The sequence below is a fragment of the Alexandromys fortis genome, unplaced genomic scaffold, assembly GCF_014885135.2.
Source record: "Alexandromys fortis isolate MF-2015 unplaced genomic scaffold, M_Fortis_MF-2015_v1.1 scaffold_50, whole genome shotgun sequence".
Lineage (NCBI taxonomy): Eukaryota > Metazoa > Chordata > Mammalia > Rodentia > Cricetidae > Alexandromys > Alexandromys fortis.
This window is the reverse complement of record NW_026067932.1, coordinates 9893028-9905507: the sequence shown is the minus strand read 5'-3', so window position 1 is coordinate 9905507 and position 12480 is coordinate 9893028. Positions and strand designations below refer to the sequence as shown.

Below are 12480 nucleotides of genomic sequence, written 5' to 3'. Positions count from 1 at the left end.
TGACAGGCCCTCTGAGTCTGCGCAGGGTTTTACACAGCAGCCCTTCCCCCAGGCCCACTGAGTTTGTGCAGGGTTTTACACCGCAGCCCCTCCTGTCTCTTTCTCTTACCCTGCAGGTTCCGCACAGTTGACCTCATTGTGACCTTCATTTCACTGGTAATTGTCCACTTAACTTTTTTTACCTTCTGAACCTTGGCTTCAGAGTCACATCTATCTGGCTCACTTTGTCACCAAAGCCCCAGGTATGCACAATACCTACCATGAGCCAAGAGCTCCCTACACACTGCCGAATTGATTTAGGGAGAAGAGCTGAACACCCTACCAAAAGCAGCTTCTAAAGCGGGCCTGGCTTTCTGATCTTGTCTAGGCTGATAGAGGAACTAACATTTTTCCCTTTTAAAGATTTGAACCATAGCTGCAGGGCTGGAGAAATGGCTCCTTGCTCACCAGCTCACAGAGAATCCTGGTTCAGGTCCTAGCACCCACATCAGGCAGCTCACAATCACCTGGGATTCCAGTACCAGGGCATCTCAGATACAATTTGACAGTGTCAGCTTTCTATGCAGAGGACACATCTTTCTAGAAAATTCAGTTTGTCCAGAGCTCTTGGGCCTGCGAGTTTACCCCCACGTCTTCATACACATCACTTGTCTGTTTGGTTTTTTTGTGTGTTTTTGTTTTTGTGTGTGTGTGTGTGTGTGTTTTTGTTTTTTTTTATTTTTTATTTTTTTTTAGAGTCAGAAAATAGAACTCCCAAGGAATTCCAAGTCTCTCTGCTAGTAAATGGCAAAGCCAGGATGACAAGCTAGACCCCCATCATAGGCATGCCTCCATCCCAGAGTGAGTGCCCTTGCCAACAAGATACTCTTGCCAATGCAGTCAGGGAATGCCTCTGTGGAACAAAGTCCTCCCCAGCCCTCTCAAAGAACTGGCAGGCTTCTGTCAGCCTTTTCTTTAAGGAAGGCAGGACAAGCACAGAGCAAACAGCGGAGTGGATAGGGCTCCAAAAGTCAAATTTCTGCCATTCCTGCTTTGGGGGTTTGTGAAATCCCTGGTGACCTAGAGCAGATCCCACGCATTCCAGGAGCGTGTAATGAAAACAGCCTGGTCTCCCCGAGTGACTGGCTCACTCCAAAGTCAAGAGTCGTGTTATTTCTCAGCTCCTCGCAGAGAGTCAAGTCAGGCCACCTCCCCCGGACAAAATGAGGGGCCACCATGGCGGGCGTCCTTCCTTTGGGCCGGATTCCCATCCTACGAACCTCCATGCGAGAGGCCCTGGGGAATGGCTCATTGTTTGGAGTTTAAACATCTCAGCTTCACCTAGAAACAGAGAACTATTTTTTAGGTATGCCAAGAATTAAGCAGCGAAGGCGTCCATTTGATTGTGTGTGAAACAGAAGCTAATAGCATTAGCAGGCTGGCCACCTTCACAGATAGCAGGAGACAGAGAAGGGCTGTCAGACTGAGTCGTGAAGAGGCTCTGAGCAGATCTACCTGGGCCAACTGTACTCCTGGGGCAGTGTTCCTTTCATTCATCACTGTGTGAGCGGGGCATCTTTGATCTCTCAAATCAGCAAGAATCCCGAAGGGAAGCAAGCAGTGGTTTTGATTATTATCTTAAAAGTCTAAAATTCCTTAGGTGAAATTCGGTATGAAACGCGTCTACGCAATGGGGGAAGGTGGGCGGCTGCATCAACATCTGGGCCCCATTAAGGCCCAGCTATTTTCACTCGGCAGTGAACTGGAGCAACCAAATTCCCTGATAAAGCTCGAGATTTCCAGGAACTGCTTGTAAAAAAGGCAGCTCTCCCGTCTGGTTCTTTGACACAGTACACAGCACCGTGAGTTCCCGGACAGCCGGGCCTCGGGATAAGAGGCATTATCTGTTTATCAAATTGTCTCTCAAGTTTTAATGCTCGGTTCACCGCTTGGTTTTGACCTTTGGGGTACACTTTTCAGTTTATAATTCCTCTTCACTGCCGGCCTGCCTTTTGATCTTTACAGTAGACCAGAGAAGAAAGGGGTAAGCGATACTGCTCAAACAGTGGGGGAAACTGAGGCTGAGAAAGAACCTGTGATTTGGGCAAAGCTTCAATAAGCTGGCAAATCCCTGGCAGATTCAAGGGGAGGGAGAGTCCACAAACTGCCCACAGATTTCTGAGGGCTCCCAGAGGTGCTAACAGTCTACACAGCAAGGTGAGCAGAGGCAGATAGGACCCAAAGGGAAACCATGCATTTCTACGTTCAACTCTTCCTGCTTAGTCACGCTGCTTAGGTAACGGTTATAATAAATCCTGGGGCTAGGGAGAGGGCTTAGTCAGGAAAGCACTTGCCCTGCAAGAAGGAGGACCTGGTTTCAGATTCCCAGGACCCAGATTAAAAGCCAGGTTTGGAGCCTGCTTGTAATCTTCAGTGCTAGGAGGCAAACAGGCAGATGGCTGAGCTAGCTGACTGGTCTAGACGCCTTGATCAGTGAGCTCCAGGTTCAGTAGGAGACTGCCTCTAAAACTCAGGTCGAGGAGATGCCAACAACAAACTCTGCCTTCCACACTTACATATGCATGCACACACACACACCACAAATACCACATACACAATACACACACAACCACATGCACACAATACACATAATCACATACACAGCACACACACACACACACCCTATAAAACATGACTCTTGGGGTTCAGACTCCATCTGGCACCTGTTGTCTTTACTCTCTTGTCTTAATCTCAGCAGGCATCCTTCACCCTTTTGTCATGTCTGAAGCAGGTCCCTGACAGCGCTACTCATGGACTGTTTCTGAGAACTGGAGACAGCACTCTCAAATGATGAGACTTGGACCTGTCTATAGAAGGGACTTAGTGCAACTTATTATTACTTATTTGTTGTAGTGACCATGAGTCCTAATCTCTCTCTCTCTCTCTCTCTCTCTCTCTCTCTCTCTCTTTCTGTCACACACACACACACACACACACACACACACGTAATACATAATTTTTAAATAACTTAAATGTGAAGGACTGAGATTTTTAAAGGAAATGTGGAAGATTATCTCTAGGATCAGTTGTGTGTTTCACAAATGAAACAGATTACAAAGATGGATCCAACCTTAAAATTCAGCACTTCAGTATAGATCACTGCTCTTGTAGAAGATCAAGGCTGTGTTTCCAGTACACATTAGGTAGTTCACAAATGTCTGTACTTCAGCTTCAGCGGTTCCGTTCCCTCACTCCCTCTTCTGGCCCTTTTAAGCACTACATATACATATATAGTCAAGTAGGTACACACACACACATCAATCTGTTACAAAAAAAGAACTTCAGTATCACAAGTTGAGTGAACAAAATTTCTGTGTTAACAAACTTATGAGTCAAAGATCCCCTGAAGAAAATAAAATGACCGTCTATAACTAAAAATAGCTGACCTGGAAAAGGCAAGTGGTGGGGATCACAGTAGAAAATGCTTATCCAACTCTGAACAAGTATCTCCCTGAGAAAAATAAATCCATAGAAAAGCCCAGTAGTAATCACAGAATCAAACCACCACCACCACCATCACCACCATCACCACCACCACCACCACCATCACCACCACCACCATCACCACCACCACCACCACCACCATCACCACCACCACTGCTGTAATGGACTCAGTACCCCGCCCTGCCGTAACACAACCATCACTAGCCCTGCACCCACACTCTTCCCCCTCAGCATGCCCCCGAAGCTTGAGCTGTATACTTGGGGTGTGCATTTTATAAATCATACGATAATGAATACATTTGTGTCTGTCCCACTGAGTAGTTCTCCCCTCAAAAGCAAAGGCATTGACTTGCTCGTTTATGCCTTGCCTCCCACGGCAGTGACTCAAAGAATTCATGGGCTCTCCTATAAACGATATAGATAGGGATGTCTTATACCACACCATCATATCGTGAAGGGTATTTTTACTACGCATCCCTGTTTTAAAGATGACAGATCTAGGGTTAAATAACTTACCCAAGGCCACAATTAGCAAGCGGCTGGACTATAGCATGGAGCCAGTCGCTGGACCCCAGGGCCATTGTCACTAATCACCACACTACACTTTGTCCCAGCTTTTCCTGGTGTTTCTAGCTGTGAGATAGATCACAGCCGGAAAGCAGACACCCCAAGGGAACCTCAAAAATCTCAGGAATGTGGCTTGCCTTGGTCCTGATTGGGCATCCTGGCAACTAACTTGGCTATGTCTTGACCATGCTCCCCCCTTAAAATATCCCCCCCTTCTCAGAGGAAGTTTTAAAGCCTGGGTTAGAGGTTGATTGTTCTAGCTTGTTGCTAATGAGTTTCCTGTCTTCAAAGAAGAAGACAAAGGCTTGTTAATAAACACAACTAACCAGCTGATTCCCAAGGCCCAGATCTCCTGCAGTTGTGCTCGGGAATGAGATCCCACTTGGGGCAGTGTGATGGAAGGAAGTTGTAAGAAGTTCGCCTGGTGTGGAGCAAGGCTGCATCCACACCACATAGTTGGGCCCCTGATGCTGCCAGAGACACACTGTCCCTCCACTCTGTGGACTCTGATAAACCTTCAAAACATCCCCCTCAGTTCCAGGCCCTGCTGGGGCCAGGAGGTGGTGTCTGCAAGAAACATCTGGCTAAAGGATTCTGTGTGTGAGTGTGTGTGTGTGTGTGTGTGTGTGTGTGTGTGTGTGTGTGTGTGTGTTTTAGATAGGCACATCTAAACCATCAGGTGTTTTAACCAGGCACAGTAACACAACCTCACAGTGTTAAACAACTGCAGCGTAAACGAAAGTCACACACCTGAAAATAATATTCACCAACAGCTAGGACCAGTGGGTTCTTGTGGTTGAAACTCGGGAAGAAGGAACAGTGTTGGATGCTGGGAGTTCAGAACCTGCTTCGTCATTCACTTAGCTCTACGCACCAAGTGATCTCCAGGATTGGTTGAGATTTATCATACACCCCCTATTTCATATTTCAAGAAAAGAAAAGTTTTTAGACCTGCCCTCCTGGCCTTCCCCCAGGCAGCCATTCTCTCGAGACTTTACCCATGACCCTCTCTCTTCCTCCCCGTGATCTCTACCCTCCTAATCTCACTAGGAAACCCAGGCGTGGTAGTGATTGCAAGCTCTTTTATTTGCTTCAATTATGTGTATCCCAGAGTGCCTTGGGGCCTGATTCTGCCAGCTTCCATCCTGCGATGCCAAGGGGAATAATGACCAGTGTGCAGCCACCCTGACAGCCACCGAAAGGAAGCTTTAACACAATGGTTTGCCCGCAGGGCTCACAGGCACTAATGGGAGTTTTCTCATTCCCGAGCCAGGCTCCCAGATCCACACAGTTCCCACGCCTTTCATTGGGGGTGACATTAGGTGAATGGCCAGGCCCTTAATTGTTCCATTTATAAAGTATTTTAATTCTATCAATGTGATGGATTTACTGTCGACTCACTGTGCTGGAAAGAGATCTATAGAAAACGGAGGGTGGATTTGAGAATCACAGTGTGGTTTGAATCTCCTTTCCTATTCTCACTCCTTAGAGGGGAGGATGGCTAAGACATCTTCATAGTTTGGGACTTCAGTTCCACACCTGACAATAGGGGCAACAATGTATGCCATGGGCCTACCATGGAGATCGAAGGAGACAGTATGTGGATGTTACCTGATAAATGCTGGCTCCATTCTCTGATGTTCATGACTGGATAAGATTCAGAAGTACCAGGAACTAGGTGAAATGTCAAAGCCTAGAAACAGCAGTAGTAGAGTCAACTCTTAAGAGGGTGAAAAGATAGCCCACAGAATGGGACAAATATTAGCAAATAAATGATAAGAAATCAAAACACTTTTCTTTTTCTTAGTTTTGTTTGATTGTTTGAGGCAGGGTCTCACAGTGCAGCTTTGGCTGTCCTAGAACTCACTCTGTAGACCAGGTTGGCTTTGACTCACAGAGCTCTGCCTGCCTCTGCCTCCTGAGTGCTGCTTAGGGAGAAGCCAGAAGGGAAGGACTTGGAATGACGTTTTGGACTTGAATTTCCTTAAGGAACAGTGGCATTGAGTGACATCTTTGCATGAGCTGGTTATAAAGTAACTTGTGTTACTTAGGGGAGAGGAATCCCAGACAGGCTCTCCAGCCACTGCTCCTGTACCAGCCAAGAGAGAAAGAGGGACACCCCTAACTCTAACCTGTGAAGCTGAGAGAACAGAGTATCTCTACTTCCTGGAACAACTCCTACATGTTATAAGTTCCCACTGATTGTCAGTGTCTTCGTTTTCCTTGGCTTACCACTTGTCTCAGGCGCCTGCCTCTAGGATGCAGTCTCCTCCCCACGCCTAGCGCCTAAGCTAACAGAACATGTCACATGCGTAGGTACCCTGCACCCTGCTCGCCTGGAGCAGCCCCCCCCCCCCCGGAAAGTGGAAAGGGCTCAGAGTGGATGAGGTGGGCTCACAGGAAATGTTGAAAGAGAAGCTGGGCATGGCAGTGCTCACAGCCCAACCTGGGAACGTAGTAAAGTTCAGACCTGCCTGGGCTATGGAGAGGCTGCTGCTAAAAGTAAAAATAAATCCAGCAAAGAGAGGCATGTCCGTTGTAATCTCTGCTTTCCTTTTCCCACGTACTCCTTTTTTTCTATACTGGTCAGACATTCTTACCAATTTCCTGACAATCTATCGGGACTAGGGATGCTGGCTGCCATCCAGTGTCTCTACAAGAGGCTGTGTTGACCCTGCTGAGAGATTGCCACATCAATCAAAACTCTGGGCTCTTCAGACTGCAGTGCGAGATCCCTAGAGTCTAGATCATCTGAACTGGCTTCAGAAGCAACACAGAGGTCCAGACTCACACAAAGACCCTGAATGAATTAAGCAAGGGAGACGAGAATGTCTGACTGATTTGGGGGGCTTACGGGGACCCCAGCCAAAATTCCCCCATCAAAGACAACACACTCACAAAAATCAATTTTGAATGGATTTGGACAGACAGTTCTGCCAGGACATTCCGGCGGTGTCTAAATACCAGCGGCAGACATGGAGAATCAATGTTCTTCTGAGGATCAACCCTGGGCTGCTAAGACTGCCGAGGAACTGGATACCCCCAGTTCTACCCCCTGGTCCTCTCTCTGTCTCTGGCTCCAAGACCTCCTCCACCAAGACCCACTGGCAGCAGGAGTCACCACAATACATGACTTTACTCCTACAAGAAGCATGCCAATGGCTACCTTAAGGGATGTTGGTCTCTTATGCTCTTTCCTGCTAGGAGGATAAAACAGACACTCATGTCCGGAAGAGACAAGCCAAGGTTTTTTCCTTAAAGTTCAGAGCACCTGCCCATTAAGAAAACAGAATTTCGCTTCCACTGTGTCCCCGATTCCATGCCGCATTAGCTGTGTGCTACTACAAACATCCCCTACCCACACAACACTACACTCCTGCTTGGGGAAACTGGCATCTCTGGGACAGAATGACAGGGGTGTTGCTTGCTGAATGTAAACTCCAACAGCTTGATCGTGTCTGCTGCAATGCAGCCCAACTTGGGGCTAAGGGGAAAATTACAATCAATTAATGGCGTCATGAACCTAAAAAGGAGACTTACAGAGCCTTCATTTTTTTTGTCAAGCCCTGCCCTCCTAGTAAGCAAAGAAGGAATTTTCCTATTTTCATACAGACAATGGCCATCAATACCAAAGCTGTCAGAAGCAGGGCTGACCAGAGATGGGTCTCTCCCAGGGACTGGGCTCTTCTCTTCTGCCTCCGTAGTCACAGAGGAAGTGAGATAATCCTTAGTTAGGGGCATCCTGTGTCTCGGATGAGAATGAGGAGACAATGAAGAAGAAAAGGCTTAGCGAGGGACTAGAAAATGAGCCAAAAAAAGCTTCCAGACTCAGCTCCCATTTGAAAAGAAGCTCAGCTCGAGGGCAGGCAACAGTGAAAGCTCTAGCTAAGACAACCTGCTGTGCACGCATCCCTTCCACAAACAGACCTAGATGTAGACAGGGTGGTGATGGGGGGATGCATGGGAATTTGGGGAGCTGGGATCCTTGCCCTTGGTGACAAGCTGTCAGGGAAAGAAATGTCTGCACAGCTGAGGGCTGGGGATGACACGGTACTTTTAACTTTTTTTCTTATTTACACAGATCATCTCTCAAACAAAACCATGCTAGACAGCACTCAAGGTAGGGAAGACCGTGTTATGTAATCCAACAGGGGTGGGGGTCCCCTCAGACCTACAATGGACCATAATTTGGACCTGAACCTTCCAAGCAGCAGCTGCTTTATTAGTTGGCTGACTTTGTGCCCCCAGTTACACAAAAACAGTAACAAGAAGCCTAAACTACCAGGCCTGATGCTATCTGCTAGGTTTGGCCCTGTTTCTCCAGCCTCCCTGCTTGTCTGCGTCTGAGCAAAAAGAAACTAACAACAGTGTCACTCTGGGCTGGGGAAAAGCACATTTGTCCGCATTATCACATTAGCAGATTAGCTGGTCTCCAGGAGCCTGCCCTGAGGAAGCAGAGAAAGGAAGTCCACATTTCAGGGGCAGGAGGAGGGTCAGGAAGGTCTGGAGTAGGAGGAAAGAAAGTCAGACGCCTCAGCATGCTTGAAATCAGGGGTCCATTTGGGAGGCCCGGGGTTGGCAGGGTGAAGAAAGGGTCTAACTTGGCCAAGAGACCTGGAAGGGGAAGGTCAGGCATTGTGGGTAAAAGTCCCTCCCTATCTCTGTGTTACCAAGAACCAGCACAAGCTCCCTCTGGTCTGCTCCCTGTGACATCCTGTGGACTCCACTGGCCATTCGTCAGGGCCCCTGTTAGGAAGATTTTAACTTCTTCATTCCTAGAGATTATAACTGCCTTTTCTATTAAAAACAATGCACATCCATATACACACACAGCACAGCAAGAGCCCACAGAAAGACCTTTTGGGTCACAGGCGTTTCCATCCGGAACACTGGAACTCAGATTCACGGGAGCTTAGGTGGGCCGTGGCTGGGAACTTAAAGAGCTGGCAGCACTTTGTTTTCTTTCCACAGGGCAGCTCCTGCCATATGAAAGAGAGAATTCTTAGCCTCTGTGTTTATAACTGTAATAACGATCATCATTACCAGTTCCCTACCCCCGCCCCCCAAAAAAGAAAGGTTTGTACATGTGAGAGGCATAAAATCCAGGAAGACATTCTTAGGGGGTAGCTCGGACCCAGTCAGTGGACTTCTTGACCTTGAGTACACCACACTGAGTGAGGCACACACAGCGGAGGAAAAGCTTGGCCCCCAAGAGCAGTGAGCAAATTCCCTTTGTTTAACAGAAATAAACACATGGGGTCTCTTCTATAATCGAGGCATTGTGCTTTTCGGGGCAGGAGTAGAGCTCTGGCTTTAAACAGGAGCCCTATTGGCAGAAATAAGTGCAAATGACTGGGAAATAGAAGGACATCGAGGAGGTCGAAGAGGGCCTGAGAGGAAGGACTCAGAGCTATGAATAAAGAGAGGATGGAGCTTCCAGATGATTAGCCAAGGAAGAGATGCCAATGGAGGATATGGTGATGGACTTGGGGACAGAAAAACAGCCTCTGGGCACTAGGTTTGTCTCCAACGAACCTGGGCCAAAGACCCATGTATCCTGAGTTTCAGCGGAGTCTCGACCGAGTTTATTTACATTCCAGAGCCTCCGGTTTCCTCGAGTGTGAACTGGGGTCAATCCCATCTACTCCCAAGAATAGGTAGAAAGATGAAAGGAGGTGATGAATTGGGAAAGTTCCTGACATAAAATGAATACCCTCAAGAAATGTCACTCCGTAATGAGTTTCTAAAAGATGAGGATTTATGGGAACGATACAGGATGGCCAGACAGGAAGTCTTGATTGGCCAGTAGGGGAAATGGCTGGTCAGAGGCTCCAGCCATGAGGTTTGATGTGTTGCCAAGATCACCACACTAAATGAGTCCACTCACGGGATCCAGATCAAAGCAAGCAAAGGACATCTCACCGGACAAACAAGAGGGTCCTTTGACCCAAGTCTCATTGCCATAAAAAGGCCTTGGGTTTAGATTTCTGACATTGCAGTTGATACATAAAGTCTCAGAGCTTAGCCATCCAACAAAGACCTGTGCAGACATATACCCTACACATGGTTGCACATGTCTTCATCTTTAGTACACAGAGGGCCTCAAAATGTGGAAATAAGTCCATCAGTGCTTGCCCTCTAAGGCTCAAGGGCAAGTGAGGCAGCCTGCGATCAAATCCCAACAACAGAGAAACCTATAATGGAATAATCTTTTTGTCTACTGTGAAGATGTGTCTTTGTCAAGGTGCCTTCTGATTGGTTTAATAAAAGAGCTGACTGGTTGGTAGCTAGGCAGGAAGTATAGGTGGGACAGCCAGACACAGGGGCCACAGTATGAGCAGAGACCATCCAAGCCTGTGGTCCACACATAAGATGGGATGGGGCCCAAGAATTCCTCATTAGGTCCCAGAGTGTGAGACCAAGAAGAAGGGATATAGTAAGCTCCCTTTTTTCTATATGGGCTGCTAAACTAAACCAATGTTATGTTTTAAAGGTTTCTTGACTTCAAATTTTGAGTCTAAAAATATGTTACTTTGGAAAAGAGGTTTTTCTTTTGTTTCCACAGAGGTTGAGAACCTGTGGGTTGCTTCCAGAGTAATATAGTCTGATGGACCAAGATCCCCTAAAAAGGTTGCCATGAACCCCCCCCCAAAATTACTTCACCCAACTGATGACTGAGATGAACCTAGAACACAGGATACACCATGAAAGACCTGATTAACAACACCCAACCAGCAAGAAGTAGTCTTGAGAACTATGCCCAAATTCCCAAATATTGTTTATAAATGTTTGTTTACATTTAAAGGAAGATATGCTATAGAGATGGATACTTTGCATTGGTGTGGATCTTGGTTTGTTGATACAAATTTAAGGTCAAGTCTGTTATATGTATATTTCTGCTCTTGATTAAGGTGTTGTGTGTGCAGCTCATTTAAAAATGTAGTGTAGCCGGGCGGTGGTGGCGCATGCCTTTAATCCCAGCACTCGGGAGGCAGAGGCAGGTGGATCTCTGTGAGTTTGAGGCCAGCCTGGTCTACAAGAGCTAGTTCCAGGACAGGAACCAAAAAGCTACAGAGAAACCCTGTCTCGAAAAAATCCAAAAAAATAAAAAATAAAAATAAATAAAAATGTAGTGTATAATTAAGAAATATAGGTTAAAATATCATCTATAATAGTCAAGCTTGTAGTCATGTTAGTTAGATTTTCTAGATGTACAGAGATGTATTTCAGATGGATAGGCATTCTTTGAACCTTTCAAAGACTACAGAATATGGCATTTAAACTGTTTTAAAACTTAGAACTTTTCATGACAGTGAGACACATATGCTCCTGACAGCACCAATCTACTCCAAGAGGATGATGGGCATCAAAGAGACTCCTTATGGAGTTTGCTAGCCATTTGGGTGAGAAACTGTTCTTCCTGGACTGCTTGATACTACGTTGTATGAACTAGATATGCAGGACCCACAGAGAAATGACTGCTGAACTTGCCTAAAGGTGAGACAATACTTCAGGGTTCCTCCTTCATCAAAGAGTCTTCCAGACATTCTGCAGGATACAGAAGAAAGTGAATGTCAAATTGCCAATATAGGCAGAACTGTCTTTGAAACTTCTTCCTTCATGGAAGTCTGCTGGATACTATGGGCCTGTAGGCTGAAGATGGATGCTCCAACAGTACAGAAGAACTTTGGGTGACTGTCCAGGCACCAAGAGGTCTCTGTCATTTCTAGAGTTTTGGAAGTTGCTTACAATGAACTTATTGTTTACTTAGGTAATATAATATCCTTCTGGAGTCTTTGATGGAGTTGAAGAATTGATAGTTATAGTTTTCCTTAGTCATGATAAAAGATAAAATAGATATAAATATTGTAAATGTAATTCTTGCTAGATTCTGCTTTGTTATATGTGATTTTACTATGTTAAAGTTAAAACCTTCCTTTTTATTTAAACAGACAAGGGGAGGTGATGTGAGATTCCCCTGTATACTGTGACTACCATTGGTTAATAAAGGACTGATTTGGGCCTGAACAGGGCAGAATATAGGTAGGCAGGGAAAAACTAAGCTGAATGCTAGGAGAAAGGAAGGCAGAGTCAGAGTGAAGTCATGTAGCCCCGCCAGAGCCAGACAGAACTTTAGCTGGTAAGCCACAGCTACATGGTGATACACAGATTAATAGCAATGGGTTAAATTAATATGTAAGAGTCAACAAGAAGCTAGAGCTAATGGGCCAATCCATGATTTAATTAATAAAGTTTCTGTGTGATTATTTCGGAGCTAAGTGGCCAGGAACCAAAGCAGCCCTCTCCTTACAACAGACTTGAAACCCAAAGAGCTATCTGAGCAGGCCATGCAGTAGGATGGATTTGCATCTTCTGTATTGTATCTGGACTGCCCCATGCTCTTGCTATGCTTTCACTGACAAAACCTCT

At 46.2% G+C, this 12480-nt stretch overlaps 1 long non-coding RNA gene across 1 annotated transcript in view; it reads right to left on the bottom strand.

Annotated features, from left to right (window-relative positions):
• Positions 1 to 734: 734 nt before the first annotated feature.
• The window catches only part of LOC126503853 (uncharacterized), a 16966-nt gene continuing 5220 nt past the window's right edge, over positions 735 to 12480 (bottom strand). The window contains exons 2-5 of the long non-coding RNA XR_007592419.1: positions 8908 to 9029; positions 5662 to 5743; positions 4801 to 4965; positions 735 to 1320 (exon numbers count right to left, since the gene is read on the bottom strand). This is a non-coding gene — a long non-coding RNA (uncharacterized lncRNA). The remainder of the gene's footprint in view (positions 1321 to 4800; positions 4966 to 5661; positions 5744 to 8907; positions 9030 to 12480) is intronic.